The sequence below is a fragment of the Babylonia areolata genome, chromosome 1 (genome assembly GCF_041734735.1).
Source record: "Babylonia areolata isolate BAREFJ2019XMU chromosome 1, ASM4173473v1, whole genome shotgun sequence".
Lineage (NCBI taxonomy): Eukaryota > Metazoa > Mollusca > Gastropoda > Neogastropoda > Buccinidae > Babylonia > Babylonia areolata.
This window is the reverse complement of record NC_134876.1, coordinates 69032348-69044462: the sequence shown is the minus strand read 5'-3', so window position 1 is coordinate 69044462 and position 12115 is coordinate 69032348. Positions and strand designations below refer to the sequence as shown.

Sequence of the window (12115 nt, the reverse complement as noted above, 5' to 3'; positions counted from 1 at the left end):
TAATAGCTATTTCCACAGGCCTACTTTGCAGTGGTGCGGTTGCTTGAATGTCTGCTCACCGTGAAGACATAGCCGCGTGAGGTCTTGTGTCGAAAAGTCTCGGTACAAAATTAATCTTTTCAGTTCCCACTGTATGGTGCCCTGTCCCAATGGCAATAAGTCGTGATCAACAAACTGATTAATTTGGATCGAGTGGGCATGTCAAATGCCTCCGCTGATGATTTTGAGGAATGTGTATGACTCCAAATCCTCGGAAACCGCCGTACACAATTGTTTACATGTATGTTACAGTCAGTGCTGTCACTGTGGTTTCAGATCCACCAGTTCATGTATAGCTGATTATGTTGTACGTGTTTATGTGTATGTGTGTGGACAGGTGTAGCCTGGTTGGGGGGGTGGGGGGGGGGGCTGGGCCGGTGGTTTGCAATTTTTTATGTTCTACTAGTTATCGCGTGGAACATAATACATACAATTACCTTACACTGACCTCCGTCCAGTCAGTCGAGTAAGCTGAGACAAGAGGGTGAGGTCAGTTGTGTTGGGATATTTCCTGGTTCCCGCCACTGTATTCCCCAACCACATCCCCACTTTCCCCTCTCGGCTGGTGACGCCCTGCCCCCTCCCCTGCTTCAGTAATGTTTTCCCATACGGAATGACATGAAATGGAGTGACCAGTGACATGGTCATGTATGTGATATACTGATGTATATATATATATATATATATATATATATATATATTTATATATATATGATTTACTGATACATATATATATATATATATATATATATATATATATGTGTGTGTGTGTGTGTGTGTGTGTGTGTGTGTGTGTGTGTGTGTGTGTTCAAAGTTACCGATCGCCAATTTACTTCAGTCAGGGAACTGGAGATAGGGGCATAGCCTATTGGGCCAACTCGAAAGGGAACCCCCGAGAATCGAATTCCGGCACAATCAAGACATTCATCTGAACAGCTGATCGGCGTACACGAAGGTGCAGAATCGTGTCGAATAGTTGAACACAGAGATTGACAAAATAACAAAACCCGGCTGCTTGCGTTGGCCCTTTTTCGGTCTCAGTGTTGCGAACACTGCACGACGGGAGATTTTAATATCGCACTGGTGTTTGCTCTCAGTGAGTGTAGTTCTCGTGTCTGTTTGTTGGCCGGCATTTGTTCAAAGTTAAACCAGTTGTGCGCGAAGTGATGGCCTGGTTTGGTCAGTTCTTTCGCACCCACATTGAATAAAACAGTCCCCAGGATCGCCGCAGCCGGACCGACCCACCCGTTCCGTGACCGCATCAAGTTTCAGGTTCGCCAACCAGAAACGCAAGCATTGCCGAGGGTAGGCCAGTCACGAAGTGGGTACAGTTCACTCACGTGGGATTGGTTTTACAGATCTTGGCTTTTGATTTGCATTCGAGCTTGAGGACTGCTATTTTGAAGATACATAAATAAGGAGTATAAAAATCTTCCATGAGCTGGGTCTTTCATGTAACGCATTATCATCTAGGCTATAAGTGTTTACCGGCCTACCTCCGAGTCGAGTGTCAAGTGTCAGAAGTGGAACCCGAACCCATCCCCACATTCGTAGACCATAATTTGTTTCTATTTCTCAGTCCCTCCCTCCCCACCCCACCCCCCCAATCCCCCCCGCACCCACCTTCTATGCACTAGTTTTTCTCCGTTTGTTGTTTTTTGTTGTTGTTTTGTTTTTGTTTTTTTGTTTTTTGTTGTTTTTTTGTTGTTTTTTGAAGGGGGTGGGGGGGGGGGGGTTATGTATATATCTTTTTTCTTCTTTTTTCTTATAACCCAATGACATTGTAAGCATACAAAATCAATGAAAATTACAATATAAAACGGTGACATTGTAAGCATACAAATCAGTCAAACTTGTGTGTGTGTGTGCGCGCGCGCGCGTGTGTGTGTGTTTGTGTGCTGTTTTTTGTGTGTGTGTTTTTTTTTTTTTTGGGGGGGGGGGGTTGTTTTGTTTTTTTAGATGGACTTTTTTTTAAACTTAATGTTTGATGAGTGTTTGCACAGGTCTGTATTTTCTTGCTCTGGTGTGGTTCCACGTGTGTGCAGTGTTTCTTTCACTTCTCCCTCGAGCACACTGAGTGTGCGAGTGTGTGTGCACGCGCCGGGGTGCGATTTTGTGATCGAGTGTGAAAGACAAACATACATAAAATTAAAGCGTAACCATACCCGAGTGTGTATTCCGTCCTTTTCAAAGATAGATTGTATAGCGAAGAGGCCGGAGGAACTTGTTTTCTTGAAAGTGCTTATAGCTATTTTACCAATTAAGACAGTTGTATTGTGGTTTCACAGAGGATTTTTTGTTCGATGTATTTCCAGAATGTGTGTACAACTTCAGTCCATGCACCAGTGCACACTGTAATTATAGTCCTTTATGAGTTACGATGAATCCGATTAGGTTCGTTGTTCTGCGTTCGCTCTTCGGCAAAATTCTGCTGAAAAATCCACTTTGACAAGCAAAGCAAATCTGGTGTACATGTGTACAGGAAAAGAAAGAAGATATACGTCAGACGAGTGAATGGGTGGTGCTGGATTGTTGCCAGGACTCTTCCTGGGACGAGCATTCCGTATTTCGTGCACAATAATATGTTTTAACTGGTGCGTTGCTGGTACAGTGTTGGACAGTACATTACAGAACAAGACAGTAGACCTTTAGTACAGTAAGGAACAGAACAGAACAGTATATATGGCAGTGCCAAACAATAAAGTGCAGTGCAGTGCAGTACGGTATAGTGCAGAACAGAACAGTAAGTACAGTGCCATGCAGAACAGTACAGTAGAACACAGAAAAGTGCAGAAAAGTACAATACAGTACAACTATGACACAGTACAGTACTGTGCAGAAAAGTACTACGTACAGTGCAGTACAATGCAATACAGTGCAGTTCAGTTAGCTACAGTGGGTATATCACAGAACAGCAGGCTACAACGCAGTACAGTATAGTAAAGTACATTGTACAGCACAACGTAACACAACACAACATAACACAACACAACACAAGACAACACAACACTACACTACACTACACTACACTACACTACACTATACGGCAGTTCGGAGTATAGAGCTACGCAATGTAATTCAGTGCATTGCAGTGAACTCAGGCGTGGACTGAGTGAGTGATTGGAAGTAGGACTGACAGTGTTCATGTGCAGAAGTCGTCTTTAACATAATTTGCATTTAAAGTGAGATTTTTTTCAGTTACAAAAAGCACAAAAGAACCGCATCATCCCTATTACGACCATCGCGCTTGTTCACTGGAAGACACCCTAAACAACAAGGCAACCACTGTACAATCTTCATATATAATTATATTTAAAAAAAATAAAACATTTTTTCAATCTTCAGTCATTGCCTTTTGAAACAGTGAGATATTGCAACTTGATTCTTTGGTCTTTCTTCATGACACTCGTAGTAACGATCGATCGATCTACAGCGTACATATAGATTGCATAGTATTGAATCAGACCATGATATGATTGGAGCAATGAACCGATTGATTAAACTTGTTTCTTCCCTGAAGCCGTTTACAACTTAAACTGACCACGTTGCTGTGCGCATGTTGCTGGGTACATTAATTGTTTTATGCATGATAGTGCTTCAAGTGACCTTAACCCCCCGTTACCGCGAGGGTAGGGGGTTGGGGGTTCATTATGGTTTCCTGAAAGTTTAATCAATATGTTATCCAAAAAAAACCTGTCTGCCAAAAATGAATTACGTATACCAGGGTATGGTTATATGTTTTTGTAATGCCGCGGAAGTATGTGATCAACCAAAAAGGGTATGTTGTTATTTGTATTTGTATTTCTTTTTATCACAACACATTTCTCTGTGTGAAATTCGGGCTGCTTTCCCCAGGGAGAACGTGTCGCTACACTACAGCGTCACCTTTTTTCTTTTTTCTTTTTTTTTCTGTCCATAATTACATGACTCACATTACGTCAGTTTGGCTTGAAGAATTCAGAAAATGTTAGATGAACAAAATGTTAACAACAACAACAGCAACAACAAAAACAATCCCCCTCTTACGCAGTTGCGAAAGGGTGTAGCTAACACAAATAGCGACAGGTAAGGGTTGACTGCAGAACTGACTCAGTCATTCTTCTCGAGTTATACTGTTAGAAAGGATCACTGATTTGTTCATGTGCAATGTTAAACTGTACCGTCTTTCGTTTATTTGCTATCAAGAACCGCTTGCTTGTAATTTGCACACGAACAGCAAAGTCGGTAATTAGGCCCTCTTTGTAGTTTATTTTTGGGGTTCCTTTTTTTTCTTTACTTGTTTTTCTGTTCTTTTTTGGGGGGAATGGGGTTGGTGGGGGGGCGGGGGGGGGGGGGGGGTGGAGGCTTCAAGATGCTGACTTGCGTCCTCAAAGAGTTCCTTTGCACTTGGCGAGACTTTGAGAAACTGTCCCAGAAGAAGTCTCTACAGGGCTTCAAACACTGATGATGCGGGCTCTGATGGCATGGTTTTTGCGTTTCTTACAACGACTTCACTTGAGCCCGCAGCGCAGATGCTCGACTGAACGACACTTGTAAAGTCTGTTCCTCTTATGAGTATTCCAAGAGCACTAAGGAAAGAACAAGTAAAGTGAAACACACCAAGACGTACAACATTCCTCTGGGGCTGTTCGTTTTGCCAAATGGTCATCGGTGCTTCCTTTACAACTGCAAGGTCAAACGTGACAAAGGCATACTCCAGACCCAGTTATCTAGCTACGTCCAGTGACATCTGCATAATGTGTTGCACTGTTACATTGTCTGTGACAACATGAATCTCAAGTAACAAACAGTCAACTGTTGACTACTCTCACACATAAGCCAGAGTCGTTCCGATGAGTGACACCCAACCTTTCCCATCTAAGAATGCGTTGCTCAGATATCTGTATATGGTCAAAATAATACTTGAAGTGGAACATAGCAGCCTCATCTGAATTGGGGAACGAGTGTCAGCGATGTTTAGTGCAGGCTCAACCTCTTCGTTTGTAAAACATAACTGGGGCTCTGGAGGCTGACACCGAAGGCTAGCTGAGTGTGTACATGAAGGCTGTGTTTCACTGTGCACTGGTGTATGGGGCCTGGTTTACAGTGTTTCTTGTCACTTCTGGAATGGCATTTCCATGTGTTGAATGTGCTGTGCCAGATCCTGATCTGTCTAGAAGTGGATAATCCTTTTATCAGGAGAGGTGGTTTCTGACAGCAAGCTGCTATTTTGATGTCACTTCACTTTCAAGTGTAAGGACATACTCTATGACGCACACGGTAGCAAAAGTGATTTAAAATGCTGACACGTTCAGTACTTCCTGTTCGATGGCAAATTGCGGTGCCCAGAACGATGTCCTTTGGTATTTTTAATTTTCCATTTGTCACAGCACACATACCTTGCGAATTGTGAAAAGTGATTATGTATTTCTATTCAGAAGTAGTTTTCTTTCCAGTCAGAACAATTATTTCCAGAAAGTCCTTTACAGAATCGGGAGCCGTTTGTTCTTTTGTCAAATTTGACGCCACTGTTGGTGGACATGGACTCACTGAAGCTTTTTCTGTGACTGAATGATGAGATGGCGGAGAATGAGAGCTGCCTCTTGCAACCTTCTTTTCTGTGATGCAGCAGCAACAAAAGCACTTTCAACTGTTCAGCCTGTGTTTAGGTCTGATGATTTTATATAATAACTCACTCCAGTGATTTGTAGCTCCAAAACGTATTTTGCTCCAGAAATGTTCAGTTGTGTTTTCAGCTTCTGAGTCGTGTGGTCAGTTGGGATTGTCAAAATGTGGGTGTTTCTATTGTATGCGGGATAAGAGTTCCTCAGCATTGATACACGCTCTATTTCGTCTTCACCAATGATGTTCTGTTCCACGTTCTCGCAGCATGGTTAAGCATCCCCGTCGGCTTCCTTTTGCTCTGTACAAAATTGTCTCTTTTTTCATGTCTATCCACACGCTTTAGAAGTGCCTTCCGAAAGATTTCGTAAGCTGCCCCTTTGACCGAGTTTTCATTAATGTTCGCCATACATTTCACTATTTGACAGCTCTGGTATTTAGAAACAGAGTTCCATGTCCTTGTTTTGTCGCATACGACGCAGCAATCTTTTGGAAACAAAACACTTGAAACTTGCAATGGAAGTTGTCTGTTTTCTTTGTTTGATTGTCCGACTTCGGTATCCTCCTCTTCAGTTTTCTGTCCTGTCGTTCTGCATCACTGAATGAATATGACTGACATTTGTAAAGCTTTTGTAACACTCGCTGTGAAATCTGTACAATGTCTCATCTAGTCGCTTTGCTTCTTCATGTAATGTTGAAAATGTGTATGGGTTTTGTGAACACATCAAATTTCATGATATTTCTGAATCTGAGCTTTGCTTTGTTTGGTCATCCGTTGATGTCTTGTCTCAAAGTTATTTTTCTCGTGAACGATGCAGCGTTAGTGTGTCCACACTTCTGTCTCTTCTGTTTCACACATACAAAATGAGTGTTGGTTCACCTTAGTAGTTACTGTGGCGTTGCAACCTTGTGTAAACCCAGACTTTATATTTTTAAAGAAGGAGAAGCTGCTATTTTCATTCTTGACATCATTTTCTTTTTCTGTCGAATCCTTTTGCTGCCTGAATACAGCCATAATCTCATAGAATGAGCTTGAAAGGATGACAACGTCAAAACGCCGCTTTTGTCTTTGTCTATGTATTTTAATGAGTTATTGTAAAACGTCATGATAACCGTAACGCCCCCACTCTTTTTTCTAAGTTTGGGGGTGTGAAAATAATGGTGATGATGATGAAGATGAGTGTTGTTGATAATGATAATGGTAATGTTGATAGCAACAACAGCACAACTAACACCACCACCAACCTAGCCTCCACCACCTCTACCACTAATGCAACACAGTTGTTGTCGTTGTTGTTTGTAGTAGTTGTTGTTGTAGCAGTGGTAGAAGTAGTACTCCTGATCATCATCATCATTTCATCATTATCTATTTCCTCTGATTTGATGGAGAAAATAATGATGATGATGATAGTAATGATAATGATAATAATAATTCCATGGGTAGGGATGGAGGTTTGGAGTGAGAAACATTTTGTTTGGTCCGTCACGTACCGCTTTATCTCGTTCGTGATCGGCACGAAGACTTCACCAGGAAAGTAATTGTTCGAATGGCATTCCGATCGGCTGTTATCTCCAATCAGCGCCCGCCAGCAAAATCTGACTTGCCAAAACGACGGCAACTCCCTCTCTCTCTCTCTCTCTCTCTCTCTCTCTATATATATATATATATATATATATATATATATATATATATATATATATATATATATCTGTATATACCCGATGGCCTTGGTCAATCAATAAGTATATCACTCACATTGTCTTCCTCCCTCTACCCCTCCCCCCCCCCCCCCCCCCCCCACCTCCCACGCCTCCTCTACTCTCTCTTTCCCTCTCAGTGTCGATCCGTGTCTTGAAACTCTTACTCGCTCAAAACAAAGCAAAAGAAAAACAAACATGAAGCCGAACGAAAGAAAGGAATGGAAACACCATAACGTAAATGCAAAATCCCCCTTTCGCAAGATATACACATTTGATAGACAGGGGAAAATGATGCGAGGAAAGGGAGCTGAAGACTTGACGCGTAGGTATACCTGAGTGGGTAAAAGTTCGAGTGTTTCCCCACCGTGATGTTAATAGCTCAATGGTATGTCCAAAAAATTCTTTTATATATATATATATATATATAGAGAGAGAGAGAGAGAGAGAGAGAGAGAGAGAGAGAGAGAGAGATACATACATACATACATACATACATACATACATACATACATACATACGTACGTACATATGTGTGTGTGTGTTATATTGTCATATGTTGTTTTTTAAACCGAACTGGGTAATCGGCCTGATATGTTGCCGTAAGCCCGTGGCGTTGTTGTCAAAAAACCTCCGATATTTCTGAACTGTAAGGACTAGGGTCTTGGTTCGACTGAGCTGGATGAGTTCTAGATGTCTGTCTGGGTTTGAGGTTCGTCTGACGTTCCAATGGGGACCCTTAGCTGACAAAAATCGGGAGAAGTCCTGGCTGGCTTTCCGATCATGGACTGTGCCGTGTGGGAGGTCCTGGGCCACACATTGGATGCACTGGCAACAGATCGATCGACAACACGAGCACATTAAAATTTTGTGTCTAGCGGAAAAAAGAGTGATAGCAACAACAACAACAACAACAACAATAACAGCAAAGAGTCCGAGTCGGCCCTGAAAATACGACACATTTTTGTTAATATTTCTATATGGCCGAGAAAGACGCAAAGAACAAAGACTGAAATAAACAGACATTACAAATAGATGAACAAACGACAACAATAGATAAATTACACGCACACTCAAGCATCTAACAAAATAGAGCAGAAATCCCTCACAACACCCTTTATTTCATAATAATAATAATAATAATTGTAGTGATGATGATGATGATGATTCTTAAATAGAAGTAGTTGTGGCAGTACTAGTTATTGTTGTTGTTATTTTTGTAATGAATATAATAATAAAAATATTAAGAAGAAGAACAATCACAATACAATCTTTTGCTCGAAAACAGCAGGCCTACGTGACTGGGGCAGTGTACTGACTCCAGCTTCTTCCATTTCTGAAAACTGACAACAGGAAGTGAGCAATTTAGTGTATCGGTACGGCTTCCTGCATCGTCACAAAGGTCGCGTTCGCTCGCAACCCGGATCGTTCGTGAACAGTTAAGAGTCTGTGTGTCATTAGCTGTCAGTCGACTGGTCCTGATGTGTATGGTGCAGCATGTCATGAGCTGCCGATGCGGATGCGGAGTCTGGGCGATGCCTGCATGCTAAGTGGACGATGAATGCTGATATGATGTGTCTGCAGTACTGTAGCCTATCCCCTCGTACGTCGTGTGAGGACGAAGTGTGGTGAGAGAGAGACAGAGAGAGAGAGAGAGTGATGGTGACACTGACAATGCTTTCGTCATCCATTTAGCGTTAAAACGCCCTTCAGACGAGGGGACGAGAAAGAACAAAACCAGCATGAACTCATCTCACTGCATGAAGTAGGCTTATTTGCATGTTCATTTGAACCAAGTACACACAGAGACACTCTTGCATGCATTCGATCATTGATGCAAATTCATTTGCGCATGCTCACATTCGCGCAAGAACTCAAAGCCGCAATCCTCCTTTACAATTTCATCCCACCTTCCTCCCCCATGTATAGGCCCACACACACACACACACACACACACACACACTGACATACATTCTGTCTCCGAGTGTCTCTGCCAGTGTCTGTCTGTCCAGTCTCTCTCTCTCTCTACTATATTCATTCATTCATTTTGCCCATCGCTCGTGGTGGAGCATAGGCCATCGACGACCCCTCACCATCGAACTCTGTTCTGGGCTGTTCTGGCCATTCCAGTCCAGTTGGTCCCTTGCTGCTTCAGCTCTGCCTCGGTATCTCGCCTCCAGCTGTTGCGAGGCCGGCCTCTCTTCCTCTTTCCCTGCGGGTTCCAGGTCAGGGCTTGGCGTGTGATGCTGGACGCTGGCTTCCTGAGGGTGTGTCCGATCCAGCCCCACTTCCTCCGCAGTATCCGCTTGGCCACTGGTTCCTGTCCCGCTTGCTCCCACAGATCTTCGTTTCGGATCTTCTCCTGCCATCGGATCTTGTAGATGCGCCTCAGACAGGTGTTGAAAAATGTCTGAATCTTCTGCTGCATCGTCTGTGTTGTCCGCCATGTCTCGCATCCGTAGAGCAGAATTGACTTCATATTGGAGTTGAAGATGCGGAGTTTGGTTTTCATACTGATTGCTCCAGATGCCCAGATGTTCTTGAGCATGATGAAAGCTGTTCTTGCCTTGCTGATTCTGGCTGTGACGTCTCGGTCCGTGCCTCCCTGTCGGTCAACCACGCTTCCCAAGTAGACGAAAGACTCCACCTCCCTGATGGGCTTTCCACCGACTGTGACTGGAGTGTTGGCAGTGGTGTTGATCTTCATCAGCTCGGTCTTCTTCTTGTTGATCTTGAGCCCTGTCCTGGCTGACGTGGTCTCCTGGCGAGTGGTCTTGTCCTGCATCTGGCTGTGGTTGTGTGACAGGAGCGCCAGGTCGTCAGCGAAGTCGAGATCGTCCAGCTGTGTCCAGAGTGTCCACTGTATACTGTTGTTCCTGCCTGTTGTAGTGGTCTTCATGATCCAGTCGATGACCAGGAGGAAGAGGAACGGTGACAGCAGGCACCCTTGACGAACTCCGCTCTTTACCTCGAAACTTTCGGACAGCTGGCCTGCATGGGCAATCCTGCAGCTCACGTCCTGGTAGGTGCACCGGATGAGGAGATGATCTTCTCTGGGACTCCGTAGTGCCTCAGCAGCTTCCACAGCGTCTCTCTGTCCACACTGTCGAATGCCTTCTCATAATCTATGAAGTTGATGTAGAGGGGGGAGTTCCACTCCAGCGACTGCTCCACGATGATGCGCAGGTTGGCGATCTGGTCGGCACAGGATTTGTTCCGCCGGAAGCCTGCCTGCTGGTCTCGGAGCTTGGGGTCGACGGCCTCTTTCATCCTTTCCAGTAGAACCCTGTTGAGAACCTTTCCTGGAGTTGACAGGAGCATGATCCCTCGGTAGTTGCTGCAGTCCCTGAGGTCTCCTTTCTTCGGCAGCTTGATGATGATTCCTTCTTTCCACTGGGCCGGTACCTCCTCCTTCTCCCAGATTTTGCTGAAGAGACTGTATAGCATGTTGACAGCTATTTCCGTGTCTGCTTTGATGGCTTCTGCTGGTATCTTGTCCGGCCCTGCAGCCTTCCCATTTCTCAGAGTCATGATGGCCTTCTTGATCTCTACCTTTGAGGGTTTGTCGCAGCTGATGGGCAGTTTTGTCTCAGAAGGTGGAATGTCTGGTGGTGCATCAGGGGCGGGGCGGTTCAGCAGCTCCCTGAAGTGTTCTGCCCATCGTTTCAGCTGTTCCTCGGTTGTTGTCAGTGGGTTCCCGTTCTTATCCTTCACTGGCTTGTCGGTCTGCTGGAAATTGCCTGTCAACTTCTTGGTCACCAGGTACAGGTCCTTCAGGTTCCCCTGTCTGGCTGCTGCCTCTGCTTGACTGGCCAGGTCGTCGATGTAGTCCCTCTTGTCCTTCTTGATGCTCCTCTTTACATCTCTGTCCACTGCCGTGCACTCTTCCTGTGCCTTTGCCTTAGTTGCTCTTGTTCTGCTCGTGTTCAGCAAAGTTTTCTTCTCTTTCCTTGTTTCCAGCTTGTGGATGGTGTTGGCAGAGATCCATTGCTTGTGCTGAGTTTTCTTCTTGCCAAGGACCTCTTCGCATGTGTCGTGCCAGAGCTTCTTGCTGTGTTCCCATTGTGTCTCGATGTCCATCTCACCGTCTTCTATCAGCTCTTGTAGTCTCTCTACTATATACTGATGTTATATATATATATATATATATATATATGTGTGTGTGTGTGTGTGTGTGTGTGTGTGTGTGTGTGTGTGTGTGCTGGCCCAACTGTATGCTTATGTCTTCTTCTTCTTCTTCTTCTGCATTCGTGGGCTGCAACTCCCACGTTCACTCGCATATACGCGAGTGGGCTTTTACGATGCTTATGTCGATCTCCTTGTCTTTAAAGCAGACTGGATGCACCTAAGATGTGTCGTGTATATGAATCAGTTTGCAGGCTTTGACACCTTCAGTTCAAACTGTTCATGTGTTCGTGTGTGTAACTTCACCAAGAGCGCCCCCAGAGAAAAATCATGTTAATATTAACAGCGATAGCATTCTCTTCAGGATGCTCAACGTTGTTAATATTTTGTTTAGTGTTCCATGTTGTCATCAGTCTTCCGGTCGTTTGAAGCCTGGTCGCTTCAGAAATAAACATGTCTGCATGTGCACGTTTTTTAGTTGTTGTTTTGTTTTGTTGTTTTTTTAGATATTGTCGCAACCAACACCAACTTGCATTTTTAATTACAGTCCGTATTGTGGTAAAAATCATGATTATTGTTATGATCATTCAGACCATTCGCTGGTGGATTACTGTAAAACAGTCTGTTAACTTCGTGAAGAATTGACAAGAAC

At 44.0% G+C, this 12115-nt stretch overlaps 1 protein-coding gene across 2 annotated transcripts in view; it reads left to right on the top strand.

Annotated features, from left to right (window-relative positions):
• The window catches only part of LOC143286435 (dual oxidase maturation factor 1-like), a 36404-nt gene that overhangs the window by 317 nt on the left and 23972 nt on the right, over positions 1-12115 (top strand). The gene's annotated exons all lie outside the window — the stretch shown is intronic.